This window comes from Oncorhynchus masou, unplaced genomic scaffold (genome assembly GCF_036934945.1).
Source record: "Oncorhynchus masou masou isolate Uvic2021 unplaced genomic scaffold, UVic_Omas_1.1 unplaced_scaffold_520, whole genome shotgun sequence".
NCBI lineage: Eukaryota > Metazoa > Chordata > Actinopteri > Salmoniformes > Salmonidae > Oncorhynchus > Oncorhynchus masou.
The window spans coordinates 118,451-137,500 of record NW_027011606.1 but is presented as its reverse complement, the minus strand read 5'-3'; the positions used below and the strand labels follow the sequence as shown (position 1 = coordinate 137,500).

At 60.3% G+C, this 19,050-nt stretch overlaps 2 pseudogenes; one reads left to right on the top strand and one right to left on the bottom strand.

Annotated features, from left to right (window-relative positions):
- LOC135535841 (phosphopentomutase-like) overlaps window positions 1–19,050 on the top strand; it is a 35,568-nt pseudogene that overhangs the window by 4,796 nt on the left and 11,722 nt on the right.
- On the bottom strand, window positions 1,634–10,411 carry LOC135535834 (otolin-1-like; annotated as a pseudogene).

The window sequence follows — 19,050 nt, the reverse complement described above, 5'->3', positions numbered from 1 at the left end:
TCCCTGTCTCTCTCTCTCTCCCCCTCCCTGTCTCTCTCTCACTCCCCCTCCCTGTCTCTCTCTCTCTCTCCCCCTCCCTGTCCCTCTCTCTCTCCCCTCCCTGTCTCTCTCTCTCTCCCTGTCTCTCTCTCTCCCCCCCTCCCTGTCTCTCTCTCTCTCCCCTCTCCCTGTCTCTCTCTCTCCCTGTCTCTCTCTCTCTCCCCCCTCCCTGTCTCTCTCTCTCTCTCCCCCTCCCTGTCTCTCTCTCTCCCCTCCCTGTCTCTCTCTCTCTCCCCCCTCCCTGTCTCTCTCTCTCTCCCCCCTCCCTGTCTCTCTCTCTCCCCCTCCCTGTCTCTCTCTCTCTCCCCCCTCCCTGTCTCTCTCTCTCTCCCCCTCCCTGTCTCTCTCTCTCCCCCTCCCTGTCTCTCTCTCTCTCCCCCTCCCTGTCTCTCTCTCTCTCTCTCCCTGTCACTCTCTCTCTCCCCGTCCCTGTCTCTCTCTCTCTCTCCCCCTCCCTGTCTCTCTCTCTCTCTCTCCCTGTCTCTCTCTCTCTCTCCCTGTCACTCTCTCTCCCCATCCCTGTCTCTCTCTCTCTCCCCCTCCCTGTCACTCTCTCTCTCCCCATCCCTGTCTCTCTCTCCCCCCTCCCTGTCTCTCTCTCTCTCCCCCCTCCCTGTCTCTCTCTCTCTCTCTCTCCCTGTCACTCTCTCTCCCCATCCCTGTCTCTCTCTCTCTCCCCCTCCCTGTCACTCTCTCTCCCCATCCCTGTCTCTCTCTCCCCCCTCCCTGTCTCTCTCCCCCTCCCTGTCTCTCTCTCCCTCCCTGTCTCTCTCCCCCTCCCTGTCTCTCTCCCTGTCTCCCTCTCTCAGGTGTATTGGGAGAACGGTGCCCAGATCGTGCCGCCCCATGATAAGGGTATCTCTGTAGCCATCGAGGCTCACCTGGAGCCCTGGCCTGAGTCCTGGGACATAACCTCTCTCTCCCACAGCCCTCTGCTGAACGACCCGTTCCAAGACATTCACACAGAGTACTACCGGACCATCCAACAGCACTGTCACCACAGGTAACACACACACAGAGTACTACCGGACCATCCAACAGCACTGTCACCACAGGTAACACACACACAGAGTACTACCGGACCATCCAACAGCACTGTCACCACAGGTAACACACACACAGAGTACTACCGGACCATCCAACAGCACTGTCACCACAGGTAACACACACACAGAGTACTACCGGACCATCCAACAGCACTGTCACCACAGGTAACACACACACAGAGTACTACCGGACCATCCAACAGCACTGTCACCACAGGTAACACACACACAGAGTACTACCGGACCATCCAACAGCACTGTCACCACAGGTAACACACACACAGAGTACTACCGGACCATCCAACAGCACTGTCACCACAGGTAACACACACACAGAGTACTACCGGACCATCCAACAGCACTGTCACCACAGGTAACACACACACAGAGTACTACCGGACCATCCAACAGCACTGTCACCACAGGTAACACACACACAGAGTACTACCGGACCATCCAACAGCACTGTCACCACAGGTAACACACACACAGAGTACTACCGGACCATCCAACAGCACTGTCACCACAGGTAACACACACACAGAGTACTACCGGACCATCCAACAGCACTGTCACCACAGGTAACACACACACAGAGTACTACCCGGACCATCCAACAGCACTGTCACCACAGGTAACACACACACAGAGTACTACCGGACCATCCAACAGCACTGTCACCACAGGTAACACACACACAGAGTACTACCGGACCATCCAACAGCACTGTCACCACAGGTAACACACACAGAGTACTACCGGACCATCCAACAGCACTGTCACCACAGGTAACACACACACAGAGTACTACCGGACCATCCAACAGCACTGTCACCACAGGTAACACACACAGAGTACTACCGGACCATCCAACAGCACTGTCACCACAGGTAACACACACACAGAGTACTACCGGACCATCCAACAGCACTGTCACCACAGGTAACACACACACAGAGTACTACCGGACCATCCAACAGCACTGTCACCACAGGTAACACACACACAGAGTACTACCGGACCATCCAACAGCACTGTCACCACAGGTACAACACACACACACACCTCAGGTAACACACACACACACCACAGGTAACACACACACACAGTACTACCGGACCATCCAACAGCACTGTCACCACAGGTAACACACACACACCTCAGGTAACACACACACACACACCTCAGGTAACACACACACACACACCTCAGGTAACACACACACACACATTACATTTACATTTAAGTCATTTAGCAGACGCTCTCTATCCAGAGCGACTTACAAATTGGTGAATTCACCTTCTCACAGGTAACACACACACACACCACAGGTAACACACACACACACACCTCAGGTAACACACACACACACCTCAGGTAACACACACACACACACACCACAGGTAACACACACACACACACACACCACAGGTAACACACACACACACCACAGGTAACACACACACACACACCTCAGGTAACACACACACACACACACACCACAGGTAACACACACACACACACCTCAGGTAACACACACACACACACCTCAGGTAACACACACACACACACCTCAGGTAACACACACACACACACCTCAGGTAACACACACACACCTCAGGTAACAACACACACACACACACACACACACACACACACACACACACACACACACACACACACCCCCTCAGGTAACACACACACACCACAGGTAACACACACACACACACCTTAGGTAACACACACACACACACCTCAGGTAACACACACACACACCACAGGTAACACACACACACACCACAGGTAACACACACACACACACACCTCAGGTAACACACACACACACACCTCAGGTAACACACACACACACCACAGGTAACACACACACACACACCACAGGTAACACACACACACACCACAGGTAACACACACACACACAGTCTCCCCTCTAACCCCCGTCTCCCCTCTAACCCCGTCTCCCCTCTAACCCCCGTCTCCCCTCTAACCCCGTCTCCCCTCTAACCCCCGTCTCCCCTCTAACCCCGTCTCCCCTCTATCCCCCGTCTCCCCTCTAACCCCCGTCTCCCCTCTAACCCCCGTCTCCCCTCTAACCCCGTCTCCCCTCTATCCCCTCAAACCCCGTCTCCCCTCTAACCCCCTCTAACCCCGTCGTCCCTCTAACCCTCGTCTCCCCTCTATCCCTGCGTCTCCCTCTATCCCTCGTCTCCCCTCTATCCCTCGTCTCACCTCTATCCCCCGTCTCCCCTCTATCCCCTCTAACCCCCGTCTCCCCTCTAACCCCCGTCTCCCATCTATCCCCCGTCTCCCCTCTAACCCCCGTCTCCCCTCTAACCCCCCATCTCCCCTCTAACCCCGTCTCCCCCTCTAACCCCCGTCTCCCATCTATCCCCCGTCTCCCCTCTAACCCCCGTCTCCCCTCTAACCCCGTCTCCCCCTCTAACCCCCGTCTCCCCTCTAACCCCCGTCTCCCCTCTAACCCCCGTCTCCCCTCTATCCCCGTCTCCCCTCTAACCCCCGTCTCCCCTCTATCCCCCGTCTCCCCCTCTAACCCCCCGTCTCTCCCCTCTAACCCCGTCTCCCCCTCTAACCCCCGTCTCCCCCTCTAACCCCTCTAACCCCCGTCTCCCCTCTAACCCCTCTAACCCCCGTCTCTCCCCTCTAACCCCGTCTCCCCTCTATCCCCCCGTCTCCCCTCTAACCCCCGTCTCCCCTCTAACCCCGTCTCCCCTCTAACCCCTCTAACCCCCGTCTCCCCTCTAACCCCCGTCTCCCCTCTAACCCCCGTCTCCCCTCTAACCCCCGTCTCCCCCTCTAACCCCCGTCTCCCCTCTCTCCCCTCTAACCCCGTCTCCCCTCTAACCCCGTCTCCCTCTATCCCCCGTCTCCCCTCTATCCCCCGTCTCCCCTCTAACCCCGTCTCCCCTCTAACCCCGTCTCCCCTCTAACCCCCGTCTCCCCTCTATCCCCCGTCTCCCCTCTATCCCCCGTCTCCCCTCTAACCCCCCGTCTCCCCTCTAACCCCGTCTCCCCTCTAACCCCCGTCTCCCCCTAACCCCTCTAACCCCCGTCTCCCCTCTAACCCCCGTCTCCCCTCTAACCCCCGTCTCCCCTCTATCCCCTCAAACCCCCCGTCTCCCCTCTAACCCCCCTATCCCCCGTCTCCCCTCTAACCCTCGTCTCCCTCTATCCCTCGTCTCCCTCTATCCCTCGTCTCCCCTCTATCCTCGTCTCACCTCTATCCCCGTCTCCCCTCTATCCCCTCTAACCCCGTCTCCCCTCTATCCCCCCGTCTCCCCTCTATCCCCCGTCTCCCCTCTAACCCCCGTCTCCCCTCGAACCCCCGTCTCCCCTCTATCCCCCGTCTCCCCTCTATCCCCGTCTCCTCTATCCCCCGTCTCCCCTCTATCCCCCGTCTCCCCTCTATCCCCTCTATCCCCGTCTCCCCTCTAACCCCCTCTATCCCCCCGTCTCCCCTCTAACCCCGTCTCCCCTCTAACCCCGTCTCCCCTCTATCCCCCGTCTCCCCTCTATCCCCGTCTCCCCCTCTATCCCCCCGTCTCCCCTCTAACCCCGTCTCCCCTCTAACCCCCCTCTAACCCCCGTCTCCCTCTAACCCCGTCTCCCCTCTATCTCGTCTCCCCTCTATCCCCCGTCTCCCCTCTATCCCCCGTCTCCCCCTCTATCCCCTCTAACCCCGTCTCCCCTCTATCCCCGTCTCCCCTCTAACCCCTCTAACCCCGTCTCCCCTCTAACCCCCCTCTAACCCCCCCGTCTCCCCTCTAACCCCGTCTCCCCTCTAACCCCGTCTCCCCTCTAACCCCCGTCTCCCCTCTATCCCCCGTCTCCCCTCTATCCCCCGTCTCCCTCTAACCCCTATCCCCGTCTCCCCTCTAACCCCCGTCTCCCCTCTATCCCCTCAAACCCCCGTCTCCCCTCTAACCCTCGTCTCCCCTCTAACCCTCGTCTCCCCTCTATCCCCGTCTCCCCTCTATCCCTCGTCTCCCCTCTATCCCTCGTCTCCCCTCTATCCCCCGTCTCCCCTCTATCCCCGTCTCCCTCTAACCCCCGTCTCCCCTCTAACCCCCGTCTCCCCTCTATCCCCTCTATCCCCCGTCTCCCCTCTAACCCCCGTCTCCCCTCTATCCCCCGTCTCCCCTCTATCCCCGTCTCCCCTCTATCCCCCGTCTCCCCTCTAACCCCGTCTCCCCTCTATCCCCCGTCTCCCCTCTATCCCCCGTCTCCCCTCTAACCCCCGTCTCCCCTCTAACCCCCGTCTCCCCCTCTAACCCCTCTAACCCCGTCTCCCTCTAACCCCTCTAACCCCGTCTCCCCTCTAACCCCGTCTCCCCTCTAACCCCTCTAACCCCGTCTCCCCTCTAACCCCTCTATCCCCCGTCTCCCCTCTAACCCCCGTCTCCTCTAACCCCTCTAACCCCGTCTCCCCTCTAACCCCTCTATCCCCCGTCTCCCTCTGACCCCGTCTCCCCTCTAACCCCTCTAACCCCCGTCTCCCCTCTAACCCCGTCTCCCCTCAAACCCCCCGTCTCCCCTCTAACCCCCGTCTCCCTCTAACCCTCGTCTCCCCTCTAACCCTCGTCTCCCCTCTAACCCTCGTCTCCCCTCTATCCCCCTCTCCCCTCTAACCCCCCGTCTCCCCTCTATCCCCCGTCTCCCCTCTATCCCCTCTATCCCCCCGTCTCCCCTCTATCCCTCGTCTCCCCTCTATCCCTCGTCTCCCCTCTAACCCCGTCTCCCCTCGAACCCCCGTCACCCCTCTATCCCCGTCTCCCCTCTAACCCCTCTATCCCTCGTCTCCCCCTCTATCCCTCGTCTCCCCTCTATCCCTCGTCTCCCCTCTATCCCCCCGTCTCCCCTCTAACCCCGTCTCCCCTCTATCCCCCGTCTCCCCTCTATCCCCCGTCTCCCCTCTAACCCCGTCTCCCCTCGAACCCCTGTCACCCCTCTATCCCCGTCTCCCCTCTAACCCCTCTATCCCCCGTCTCCCCTCTATCCCTCGTCTCCCCTCTATCCCTCGTCTCCCCTCTATCCCCCGTCTCCCCTCTAACCCACGTCACCCCTCTATCCCCCGTCTCCCCTCTAACCCCTCTATCCCGTCTCCCCTCTATCCCTCGTCTCCCCTCTATCCCCTCACCCCTCTATCCCCCGTCTCCCCTCTATCCCTCGTCTCCCTCTATCCCCCGTCTCCCCTCTATCCCCCGTCTCCCCTCTATCCCCTCTATCCCCCGTCTCCCCTCTATCCCTCGTCTCCCCTCTAACCCCCGTCTCCCCTCGAACCCCCGTCACCCCTCTATCCCCGTCTCCTCTAACCCCTCTAACCCCTCTAACCCCGTCTCCCCTCTAACCCCGTCTCCCCTCTAACCCCGTCTCCCCTCTATCCTCTCTAACCCCGACTCTCCTCTAACCCCCGTCTCCCCTCTATCCCCTCTAACCCCTTTCTCCCCTCTAACCCCCGTTCTCCCCCTCTAACCCCGTCTCCCCTCTAACCCCGTCTCCCCTCTAACCCCGTCTCCCCTCTAACCCCTCTAACCCCCGTCTCCCCTCTAACCCCGTCTCCCCTCTAACCCCCGTCTCCCCTCCAACCCCGTCTCCCCTCTAACCCCCGTCTCCCCCTCTATCCCCCCGTCTCCCCTCTAACCCCTCTAACCCCCCGTCTCCCCTCTAACCCCCGTCTCCCCTCAAACCCCCGTCTCCCCTCTAACCCCCTCTATCCCCCGTCTCCCCTCTATCCCCGTCTCCCCTCTAACCCCCCGTCTCCCCTCTATCCCCGTCTCCCCTCTATCCCCCGTCTCCCTCTATCCCCGTCTATCCCCCGTCTCCCCCTCTATCCCCCGTCTCCCCTCTAACCCCTGTCTCCCCTCTAACCCCTGTCTCCCCTCTAACCCCCGTCTCCCCTCTAACCCCGTCTCCTCTCTAACCCCCTCTAACCCCGTCTCCCTCTAACCCCCGTCTCCCCTCTAACCCCTCTAACCCCGTCTCCCCTCTAACCCCCTATCCCCCGTCTCCCCTCTATCCCCGTCTCCCCTCTAACCCCCTCTAACCCCGTCTCCCCTCTATCCCCCGTCTCCCCTCTATCCCCCGTCTCCCCTCTATCCCCCGTCTCCCCTCTATCCCCCGTCTCCCCTCTATCCCCGTCTCCCCTCTATCCCCCGTCTCCCTCTATCCCCCGTCTCCCCTCTATCCCCGTCTCCCCTCTATCCCCGTCTCCCCTCTAACCCCCGTCTCCCCTCTAACCCCCGTCTCCCCTCTAACCCTCGTCTCCCATCTAACCCCGTCTCCCCTCTAACCCCCGTCTCCCCTCTAACCCCGTCTCCCTCTATCCCCCGTCTCCCCTCTAACCCCGTCTCCCCTCTATCCCCGTCTCCCCTCTATCCCCGTCTCCCCTCTATCCTCGTCTCCCCTCTATCCCTCGTCTCCCCTCTATCCCCCGTCTCCCCTCTAACCCCCCGTCTCCCCTCTAACCCCCGTCTCCCCTCTAACCCCCGTCACCCCTCTATCCCCCGTCTCCCCTCTAACCCCGGCGTCTCCCCTCTATCCCCCGTCTCCCCTCTATCCCCCGTCTCCCCTCTAACCCCCTATCCCCCGTCTCCCCTCTAACCCCTCTAACCCCCGTCTCCCCTCTAACCCCGTCTCCCCTCTATCCCCCGTCTCCCCTCTATCCCCTCTATCCCCGTCTCCCCCTCTATCCCCTCTATCCCCCGTCTCCCCTCTATCCCCCCTTCTCTAACCCTCGTCTCTAACTTCTCTAACCCCTCTAACCCCCGTCTCCCCTCTAACCCCCGTCTCCCCTCTAACCCCGTCTCCCCTCTAACCCCCGTCTCCCCCTCAAACCCCCGTCTCCCCTTTCTCTAACCCCCCTCTAACCCCCCGCCTCCCCTCTAACCTCGTCTCCCCTCTATCCCTCGTCTCCCCTCTATCCTCGTCTCCCCTCTATCCCCCGTCTCCCCTCTAACCCCGTCTCCCCTCTAACCCCCGTCTCCCCTCTAACCCCCGTCACCCCTCTATCCCCGTCTCCCCTCTATCCCCGTCTCCCCTCTATCCCCCGTCTCCCCTCTATCCCCGTCTCCCCTCTAACCCCCGTCTCCCCTCTAACCCCGTCTCCCCTCTAACCCCGTCTCCCCCTCTAACCCCGTCTCCCTCTATCCCCCGTCTCCCCTCTATCCCCCGTCTCCCCTCTATCCCCCGTCTCCCCTCTATCCCCCGTCTCCCCTCTATCCCCCGTCTCCCCTCTATCCCCCGTCTCCCCTCTATCCCCGTCTCCCTCTAACCCCCGTCTCCCCTCTAACCCCCGTCTCCCCTCTAACCCCCGTCTCCCCTCTAACCCCCGTCTCCCCTCTATCCCCGTCTCCCCTCTATCCCCGTCTCCCCTCTATCCCCCGTCTCCCCTCTAACCCCCCGTCTCCCCTCTAACCCCGTCCCCTCTAACCCCGTCTCCCCTCTAACCCCGTCTCCCATCTAACCCCGTCTCCCCTCGAACCCCCGTCTCCCTCTAACCCCCGTCTCCCCTCTATCCCCCGTCTCCCTCTATCCCCCGTCTCCCCTCTATCCCCCGTCTCCCCTCTATCCCCCGTCTCCCCTCTAACCCCCGTCTCCCCTCTATCCCCGTCTCCCCTCTATCCCCCGTCTCCCCTCTATCCCCCGTCTCCCTCTATCCCTCGTCTCCCCTCTATCCCCCGTCTCCCCTCTATCCCCCGTCTCCCCTCTATCCCCTCTATCCCCCGCCTCCCCTCTAACCCTCTATCCCCGTCTCCCCTCTATCCCCGTCTCCCCTCTAACCTCCCCTCTATCCCCCCCCTCTATCCCCCGTCTATCCCCCGTCTCCCCTCTAACCTCCCCTCTATCCCCCGTCTCCCCTCTAACCCCTCTATCCCCGTCTCCCCTCTATCCCCCGTCTCCCCTCTAACCCCTCTATCCCCCGTCTCCCCTCTATCCCCCGTCTCCCCTCTATCCCCCGTCTCCCCTCTATCCCCCGTCTCCCCTCTATCCCCCGTCTCCCCTCTATCCCCCGTCTCCCCTCTATCCCCGTCTCCCCTCTATCCCCCGTCTCCCCTCTATCCCCCGTCTCCCCTCTATCCCCCCGTCTCCCCCTAACCCCTCTATCCCCCGTCTCCCCTCTAACCCCTCTATCCCCGTCTCCCCTCTATCCCCTCTATCCCCTCTATCCCCGTCTCCCCTCTATCCCCTCTATCCCCTCTATCCCCGTCTCCCCTCTATCCCCTCTATCCCCCGTCTCCCCTCTATCCCCCGTCTCCCCTCTATCCCCCCGTCTCCCCTCTATCCCCGTCTCCCCTCTAACCCCCGTCTCCCCTCTAACCCCCGTCTCCCCTCTATCCCCCGTCTCCCCTCTATCCCCCGTCTCCCCTCTATCCCCCGTCACCCCTCTATCCCCCGTCTCCCCTCTAACCCCTCTATCCCCCGTCCCCCTCTATCCCCCGTCTCCCCTCTATCCCCTCTATCCCCCCGTCTCCCCTCTATCCCCTCTATCCCCCGTCTCCCCTCTAACCCCCCGTCTCCCCTCTATCCCTCTATCCCCTGTCTCCCCCTCTAACCCCGTCTCCCCTCTATCCCCTCTATCCCCCGTCTCCCCTCTATCCCCCGTCTCCCCTCTATCCCCCGTCTCCCCTCTAACCCCGTCTCCCCTCTAACCCCCGTCTCCCCTCTATCCCCCCGTCTCCCCTCTATCCCCTCTATCCCCCGTCTCCCCTCTATCCCCCCGTCTCCCTCTATCCCCTCTATCCCCCCGTCTCCCCTCTAACCCCCGTCTCCCCTCTAACCCCCGTCTCCCCTCTATCCCCCGTCTCCCTCTATCCCCCGTCTCCCCTCTATCCCCCGTCTCCCCTCTAACCCCGTCTCCCCTCTATCACCCGTCTCCCCTCTATCCCCGTCTCCCCTCTATCCCCGTCTCCCCTCTATCCCCCGTCTCCCTCTATCCCCGTCTCCCCTCTATCCCCTCTATCCCCGTCTCCCCTCTAACCCCCGTCTCCCTCTATCCCCCCGTCTCCCCTCTATCCCCCGTCTCCCCTCTATCCCCCGTCTCCCCTCTATCCCCCGTCTCCCTCTATCCCCTCTATCCCCCGTCTCCCCTCTACCCCTCTATCCCCCGCCTCCCTCTATCCCCGTCTCCCCTCTAACCTCCCCTCTATCCCCCGTCTCCCTCTATCCCCTTCTCCCCTCTAACCTCCCCTCTATCCCCCGTCTCCCCCTCTAACCCCTCTATCCCCCGTCTCCCCTCTATCCCCCGTCTCCCCTCTAACCCCTCTATCCCCGTCTCCCCTCTATCCCCGTCTCCCCTCTATCCCCCGTCTCCCTCTATCCCCGTCTCCCCTCTAACCCCTCTATCCCCCGTCTCCCCTCTATCCCCGTCTCCCCTCTATCCCCCGTCTCCCCTCTATCCCCCGTCTCCCCTCTATCCCCCGTCTCCCCTCTATCCCCCGTCTCCCTCTAACCCCCGTCTCCCCTCTATCCCCTCTATCCCCCCGTCTCCCCTCTATCCCCCTATCCCCCGTCTCCCCTCTATCCCCCGTCTCCCCTCTATCCCCTCTAACCCCCGTCTCCCCTCTAACCCCCGTCTCCCCTCTATCCCCCATCCCCCGTCTCCCCTCTATCCCCGTCTCCCCTCTAACCCCCGTCTCCCCTCTATCCCCTCTATCCCCCGTCTCCCCTCTATCCCCCGTCTCCCCTCTAACCCCCGTCTCCCCTCTAACCCCTCTAACCCCCGTCTCCCTCTAACCCCCTTCTCCCCTCTAACCCCCGTCTCCCCTCTATCCCCCCGTCTCCCCTCTATCCCCCCCCTCCCCTCTATCCCCTCTATCCCCCGTCTCCCCTCTAAGCCCCGTCTCCCCTCTAACCCACGTCTCCCCTCTATCCCCCGTCTCCCCTCTAACCCCCGTCTCCCCTCTAACCCCGTCTCCCCTCTAACCCCCGTCTCCCCTCTAACCCCGTCTCCCCTCTATCCCCCGTCTCCCCTCTATCCCCCGTCTCCCCTCTATCCCCCCGTCTCCCCTCTATCCCCCGTCTCCCCTCTAACGCTCGTCTCCCCTCCTTTCAGGGATATCAACAAGAGTTCAGAGGTGAAGATCGTGCACACCTCCGTGCATGGAGTCGGACACGCCTTCGTCCAATCAGCTTTCAAGGCCTTTGACCTCCGACCCCCGTACGCCGTAGAGGAGCAGAAAGACCCGGACCCTGAGTTCCCCACCGTCAAATACCCCAACCCTGAGGAGGGGAAGGGGGTCCTGGTCAGTCATATCAACCCTGAGGGGGGGGGGGGTCCTGGTTAGTCATATCAACCCTGAGGAGGGGAAGGGGGTCCTGGTTAGTCATATCAACCCTGAGGAGGGGAAGGGGGTCCTGGTTAGTCATATCAACCCTGAGGAGGGGGGGGTCTTGGTCAGTCATATCAACCCTGAGGAGGGGGGGGTCCTGGTCAGTCATATCAACCCTGAAGAGGGGGGGGTCCTGGTTAGTCATATCAACCCTGAGGAGGGGGGGGTCCTGGTTGGTCATATCAACCCTGAGGGGGGGGTCCTGGTCAGTCATATCAACCCTGAGGAGGGGGGGTCCTGGTCAGTCATATCAACCCTGAGGAGGGGGTCCTGGTCAGTCATATCAACCCTGAGGGGGGGGGGGTCCTGGTCAGTCATATCAACCCTGAGGAGGGGGGGTCCTGGTCAGTCATATCAACCCTGGAGGAGGGGGGGGTCCTGGTCAGTCATATCAACCCTGAGGAGGGGGGTCCTGGTCAGTCATATCAACCCTGAGGAGGGGGGGGGTCCTGGTTAGTCATATCAACCCTGAGGAGGGGGTCCTGGTTAGTCATATCAACCCTGAGGAGGGGGTCCTGGTTAGTCATATCAACCCTGAGGAGGGGGGTCCTGGTCAGTCATATCAACCCTGAGGAGGGGGGTCCTGGTTGGTCATATCAACCCTGAGGAGGGGGGGTCCTGGTTAGTCATATCAACCCTGAGGAGGGGGGGTCCTGGTTAGTCATATCAACCCTGAGGAGGGGGGGTCCTGGTTAGTCATATCAACCCTGAGGAGGGGGGGTCCTGGTTAGTCATATCAACCCTGAGGAGGGGGGGGGTCCTGGTCAGTCATATCAACCCTGAGGAGGGGGGGTCCTGGTCAGTCATATCAACCCTGAGGAGGGGGGTCCTGGTTAGTCATATCAACCCTGAGGAGGGGGTCCTGGTTAGTCATATCAACCCTGAGGAGGGGGGGGTCCTGGTTAGTCATATCAACCCTGAGGAGGGGGGGTCCTGGTTAGTCATATCAACCCTGAGGAGGGGGGTCCTGGTTAGTCATATCAACCCTGAGGAGGGGGGTCCTGGTTAGTCATATCAACCCTGAGGAGGGGGGGGTCCTGGTTAGTCATATCAACCCTGAGGAGGGGGGGGTCCTGGTCAGTCATATCAACCCTGGGGAGGGGAGGGGGGGGGTCCTGGTCAGTCATATCAACCCTGAGGAGGGGAGGGGGTCCTGGTTAGTCATATCAACCCTGAGGAGGGGGGGTCCTGGTTAGTCATATCAACCCTGAGGGGGGGTCCTGGTCAGTCATATCAACCCTGAGGGGGGGGGGGTCCTGGTCAGTCATATCAACCCTGAGGAGGGGGGGTCCTGGTTAGTCATATCAACCGTGGGGGGGGGTCCTGGTTAGTCATATCAACCCTGAGGAGGGGAGGGGGGTCCTTGTTAGTCATATCAACCCTGAGGAGGGGGGGGGGTCCTGGTTAGTCATATCAACCCTGAGGAGGGGGGTCCTGGTCAGTCATATCAACCCTGAGGAGGGGGGGGGTCCTGGTTAGTCATATCAACCCTGAGGAGGGGGGTCCTGGTTAGTCATATCAACCCTGGAGGGAGGGGGGTCCTGGTTAGTCATATCAACCCTGAGGAGGGGGGTCCTGGTCAGTCATATCAACCCTGAGGGGGGGTCCTGGTCAGTCATATCAACCCTGGGGAGGGGGGGGTCCTGGTCAGTCATATCAACCCTGAGGAGGGGGGGTCCTGGTTAGTCATATCAACCCTGAGGAGGGGGGGTCCTGGTTAGTCATATCAACCCTGAGGGGGAGGGGGGTCCTGGTCAGTCATATCAACCCTGAGGAGGGGGGTGGTCCTGGTTAGTCATATCAACCCTGAGGAGGGGGGTCCTGGTTAGTCATATCAACCCTGAGGAGGGGGGTCCTGGTTAGTCATATCAACCCTGAGGAGGGGGGGTCCTGGTCAGTCATATCAACCCTGAGGAGGGGGGTCCTGGTTAGTCATATCAACCCTGAGGAGGGGAGGGGGTCCTGGTTAGTCATATCAACCCTGAGGGGGGGGTCCTGGTCAGTCATATCAACCCTGAGGAGGGGGGGGTCCTGGTTAGTCATATCAACCCTGAGGGGGGGGTCCTGGTCAGTCATATCAACCCTGAGGGGGGGGGGTCCTGGTCAGTCATATCAACCCTGAGGAGGGGGGTCCTGGTTAGTCATATCAACCCTGAGTTAGTCATATCAACCCTGAGGAGGGGGGTCCTGGTTAGTCATATCAACCCTGAGGAGGGGGGGGTCCTGGTTAGTCATATCAACCCTGAGGAGGGGGGGTCCTGGTCAGTCATATCAACCCTGAGGGGGGGGGTCCTGGTCAGTCATATCAACCCTGGGGAGGGGGGGGTCCTGGTCAGTCATATCAACCCTGAGGAGGGGGGGTCCTGGTTAGTCATATCAACCCTGAGGAGGGGGGGTCCTGGTTAGTCATATCAACCCTGAGGGGGGGGGTCCTGGTCAGTCATATCAACCCTGAGGAGGGGGGGTCCTGGTTAGTCATATCAACCCTGAGGAGGGGGGGGTCCTGGTTAGTCATATCAACCATGAGGGGGGTCCTGGTTAGTCATATCAACCCTGAGGAGGGGGGTCCTGGTCAGTCATATCAACCCTGAGGAGGGGGGTTCCTGGTTAGTCATATCAACCCTGAGGAGGGGGGGGTCATGGTTAGTCATATCAACCCTGAGGGGGGGGGTCCTGGTTAGTCATATCAACCCTGAGGAGGGGAAGGGGGGTCCTGGTTAGTCATATCAACCCTGAGGGGGGGTCCTGGTCAGTCATATCAACCCTGAGGAGGGGGGGTCCTGGTTAGTCATATCAACCCTGAGGAGGGGGGGTCCTGGTTAGTCATATCAACCCTGAGGGGGGGTCCTGGTCAGTCATATCAACCCTGAGGAGGGGAGGTGGTCCTGGTTAGTCATATCAACCCTGAGGAGGGGGGGGTCCTGGTTAGTCATATCAACCCTGAGGAGGGGGGGTCCTGGTTAGTCATATCAACCCTGAGGAGGGGGGGTCCTGGTCAGTCATATCAACCCTGAGGAGGGGGGGTCCTGGTTAGTCATATCAACCCTGAGGAGGGGGGTCCTGGTTAGTCATATCAACCCTGAGGAGGGGAAGGGGGGGGGTCCTGGTTAGTCATATCAACCCTGAGGGGGGGGGTCCTGGTCAGTCATATCAACCCTGAGGAGGGGGGGGTCCTGGTTAGTCATATCAACCCTGAGGAGGGGGGTCCTGGTTAGTCATATCAACCCTGAGGAGGGGGGTCCTGGTTAGTCATATCAACCCTGAGGGGGGGGGTCCTGGTTAGTCATATCAACCGTGAGGGGGGGTCCTGGTTAGTCATATCAACCCTGAGGAGGGGAGGGGGGGTCCTGGTTAGTCATATCAACCCTGAGGAGGGGGGGGGGTCCTGGTTAGTCATATCAACCCTGAGGAGGGGGGTCCTGGTTAGTCATATCATCCCTGAAGAGGGGGAGGGGGGTCCTTGTTAGTCATATCATCCCTGAAGAGGGGGAGGGGGGGTCCTTGTTAGTCATATCATCCCTGAAGAGGGGGGGGGTCCTTGTTAGTCATATCAACCCTGAGGGGGGGTCCTTGTTAGTCATATCAACCCTGAGGGGGGGGTCCTGGTCAGTCATATCAACCCTGAGGAGGAGGGAGGGTGGTCCTGGTTAGTCATATCAACCCTGAGGAGGGGGGGTCCTGGTTAGTCATATCAACCCTGAGGAGGGGGGGTCCTGGTTAGTCATATCAACCCTGAGGAGGGAGGGGGGGCCTGGTCAGTCATATCAACCCTGAGGAGGAGGGGGGGTCCTGGTTAGTCATATCAACCCTGAGGGGGGGGGTCCTGGTTAGTCATATCAACCCTGAGGGGGGGGGTCCTGGTCAGTCATATCAACCCTGAGGAGGGGGGTCCTGGTTAGTCATATCAACCCTGAGGAGGGGGGGTCCTGGTTAGTCATATCAACCCTGAGGAGGGGGGGTCCTGGTCAGTCATATCAACCCTGAGGAGGGGGGGTCCTGGTTAGTCATATCAACCCTGAGGAGGGGGGGGTCCTGGTTAGTCATATCAACCCTGAGGAGGGGGGGGGGTCCTGGTTAGTCATATCAACCCTGAGGAGGGGGGGGGTCCTGGTTAGTCATATCAACCCTGAGGAGGGGGGTCCTGGTCAGTCATATCAACCCTGAGGAGGGGGGGTCCTGGTCAGTCATATCAACCCTGAGGAGGGGGGGTCCTGGTTAGTCATATCAACCCTGAGGGGGGGGGTCCTGGTTAGTCATATCAACCCTGAGGAGGGGGGGTCCTGGTTAGTCATATCAACCCTGAGGAGGGGAGGGGGGTCCTGGTCAGTCATATCAACCCTGAGGAGTGGGGGGGGGTCCTGGTCAGTCATATCAACCCTGAGGAGGGGGGTCCTGGTCAGTCATATCAACCCTGAGGAGGGGGGGGGTCCTGGTCAGTCATATCAACCCTGAGGAGGGGGGGTCCTGGTCAGTCATATCAACCCTGAGGAGGGGGGGTCCTGGTCAGTCATATCAACCCTGAGGAGGGGGGGTCCTGGTCAGTCATATCAACCCTGAGGAGGGGGTCCTGGTCAGTCATATCAACCCTGAGGAGGGGGGGTCCTGGTTAGTCATATCAACCCTGAGGAGGGGGGTCCTGGTTAGTCATATCAACCCTGAGGAGGGGGGGGGGGTCCTGGTCAGTCATATCAACCCTGAGGAGGGGAAGGGGGGGGTCCTGGTTAGTCATATCAACCCTGAGGGGGGGTCCTGGTCAGTCATATCAACCCTGAGGAGGGGGGGTCCTGGTCAGTCATATCAACCCTGAGGGGGGGGTCCTGGTTAGTCATATCAACCGTGAGGGGGGGGTCCTGGTTAGTCATATCAACCCTGAGGAGGGGAGGGGGGGTCCTGGTTAGTCATATCAACCCTGAGGAGGGGGGTCCTGGTTAGTCATATCAACCCTGAGGAGGGGGGTCCTGGTTAGTCATATCATCCCTGAAGAGGGGGGAGGGGGGGTCCTTGTTAGTCATATCATCCCTGAAGAGGGGGAGGGGGTCCTTGTTAGTCATATCATCCCTGAAGAGGGGGGGTCCTTGTTAGTCATATCAACCCTGAGGGGGGGGGTCCTTGTTAGTCATATCAACCCTGAGGGGGGGGTCCTGGTCAGTCATATCAACCCTGAGGAGGGGAGGGGGGTCCTGGTTAGTCATATCAACCCTGAGGAGGGGAGGGGGGGCCTGGTCAGTCATATCAACCCTGAGGAGGAGGGGGGTCCTGGTTAGTCATATCAACCCTGAGGAGGGGGGGGGGTCCTGGTTAGTCATATCAACCCTGAGGGGGGGGGGTCCTGGTCAGTCATATCAACCCTGAGGAGGGGGTCCTGGTTAGTCATATCAACCCTGAGGAGGGGGGTCCTGGTTAGTCATATCAACCCCTGAGGAGGGGGTCCTGGTCAGTCATATCAACCCTGAGGAGGGGGGTCCTGGTTAGTCATATCAACCCTGAGGAGGGGGGTCCTGGTTAGTCATATCAACCCTGAGGAGGGGGGTCCTGGTTAGTCATATCAACCCTGAGGAGGGGGAGGGGTCCTGGTTAGTCATATCAACCCTGAGGAGGGGGGGGTCCTGGTCAGTCATATCAACCCTGAGGAGGGGGGGGTCCTGGTTAGTCATATCAACCCTGAGGAGGGGGGGTCCTGGTTAGTCATATCAACCCTGAGGAGGGGGGTCCTGGTTAGTCATATCAACCCTGAGGAGGGGAGGGGGGGGTCCTGGTCAGTCATATCAACCCTGAGGAGGGGGGGTCCTGGTCAGTCATATCAACCCTGAGGAGGGGGTCCTGGTCAGTCATATCAACCCTGAGGAGGGGGGGGGTCCTGGTCAGTCATATCAACCCTGAGGAGGGGGGGGGGGTCCTGGTCAGTCATATCAACCCTGAGGAGGGGGGTCCTGGTCAGTCATATCAACCCTGAGGAGGGGGTCCTGGTCAGTCATATCAACCCTGAGGAGGGGGGTCCTGGTTAGTCATATCAACCCTGAGGAGGGGGGGTCCTGGTTAGTCATATCAACCCTGAGGAGGGGGTCCTGGTTAGTCATATCAACCCTGAGGAGGGGGGGTCCTGGTCAGTCATATCAACCCTGAGGAGGGGGGGTCCTGGTTGGTCATATCAACCCTGAGGAGGGGGGTCCTGGTTAGTCATATCAACCCTGAGGAGGGGGGTCCTGGTTAGTCATATCAACCCTGAGGAGGGGGGGGTCCTGGTTAGTCATATCAACCCTGAGGAGGGGGGTCCTGGTTAGTCATATCAACCCTGAGGAGGGGGGGGGGGGTCCTGGTCAGTCATATCAACCCTGAGGAGGGGGGGTCCTGGTCAGTCATATCAACCCTGAGGAGGGGGGGTCCTGGTTAGTCATATCAACCCTGAGGAGGGGGGGTCCTGGTTAGTCATATCAACCCTGAGGAGGGGGGGGTCCTGGTTAGTCATATCAACCCTGAGGAGGGGGGGTCCTGGTTAGTCATATCAACCCTGAGGAGGGGGGTCCTGGTTAGTCATATCAACCCTGAGGAGGGGGTCCTGGTTAGTCATATCAACCCTGAGGAGGGGGTCCTGGTTAGTCATATCAACCCTGAGGAGGGGGGTCCTGGTCAGTCATATCAACCCTGGGGAGGGGAGGGGGGGTCCTGGTCAGTCATATCAACCCTGAGGAGGGGGAGGGGGTCCTGGTTAGTCATATCAACCCTGAGGAGGGGGGGTCCTGGTTAGTCATATCAACCCTGAGGAGGGGGGGTTCCTGGTTAGTCATATCAACCCTGAGGAGGGGGGGGTCATGGTTAGTCATATCAACCCTGAGGAGGGGGGTTCCTGGTTAGTCATATCAACCCTGAGGAGGGGGGGTCATGGTTAGTCATATCAACCCTGAGGAGGGGGGTCCTGGTTAGTCATATCAACCCTGAGGAGGGGAAGGGGGGGGGTCCTGGTTAGTCATATCAACCCTGAGGGGGGGGGGTCCTGGTCAGTCATATCAACCCTGAGGGGGGGTCCTGGTTAGTCATATCAACCCTGAGGAGGGGGGTCCTGGTTAGTCATATCAACCCTGAGGGGGGGGGTCCTGGTCAGTCATATCAACCCTGAGGAGGGGGGGGGTCCTGGTTAGTCATATCATCCCTGAAGAGGGGGAGGGGGGGTCCTTGTTAGTCATATCATCCCTGAAAGAGGGGGAGGGGGGTCCTTGTTAGTCATATCATCCCTGAAGAGGGGGGTCCTTGTTAGTCATATCAACCCTGAGGGGGGGGGTCCTGGTCAGTCATATCAACCCTGAGGAGGGGGGTCCTGGTTAGTCATATCAACCCTGAGGAGGGGGGTCCTGGTCAGTCATATCAACCCTGAGGAGGGGGGTCCTGGTTAGTCATATCAACCCTGAGGAGGGGGGGTCCTGGTTAGTCATATCAACCCTGAGGAGGGGAAGGGGGGGGTCCTGGTTAGTCATATCAACCCTGAGGAGGGGGGGTCCTGGTTAGTCATATCATCCCTGAAGAGGGGGAGGGGGGTCCTTGTTAGTCATATCATCCCTGAAGAGGGGGGGAGGGGGGTCCTTGTTAGTCATATCATCCCTGAAGAG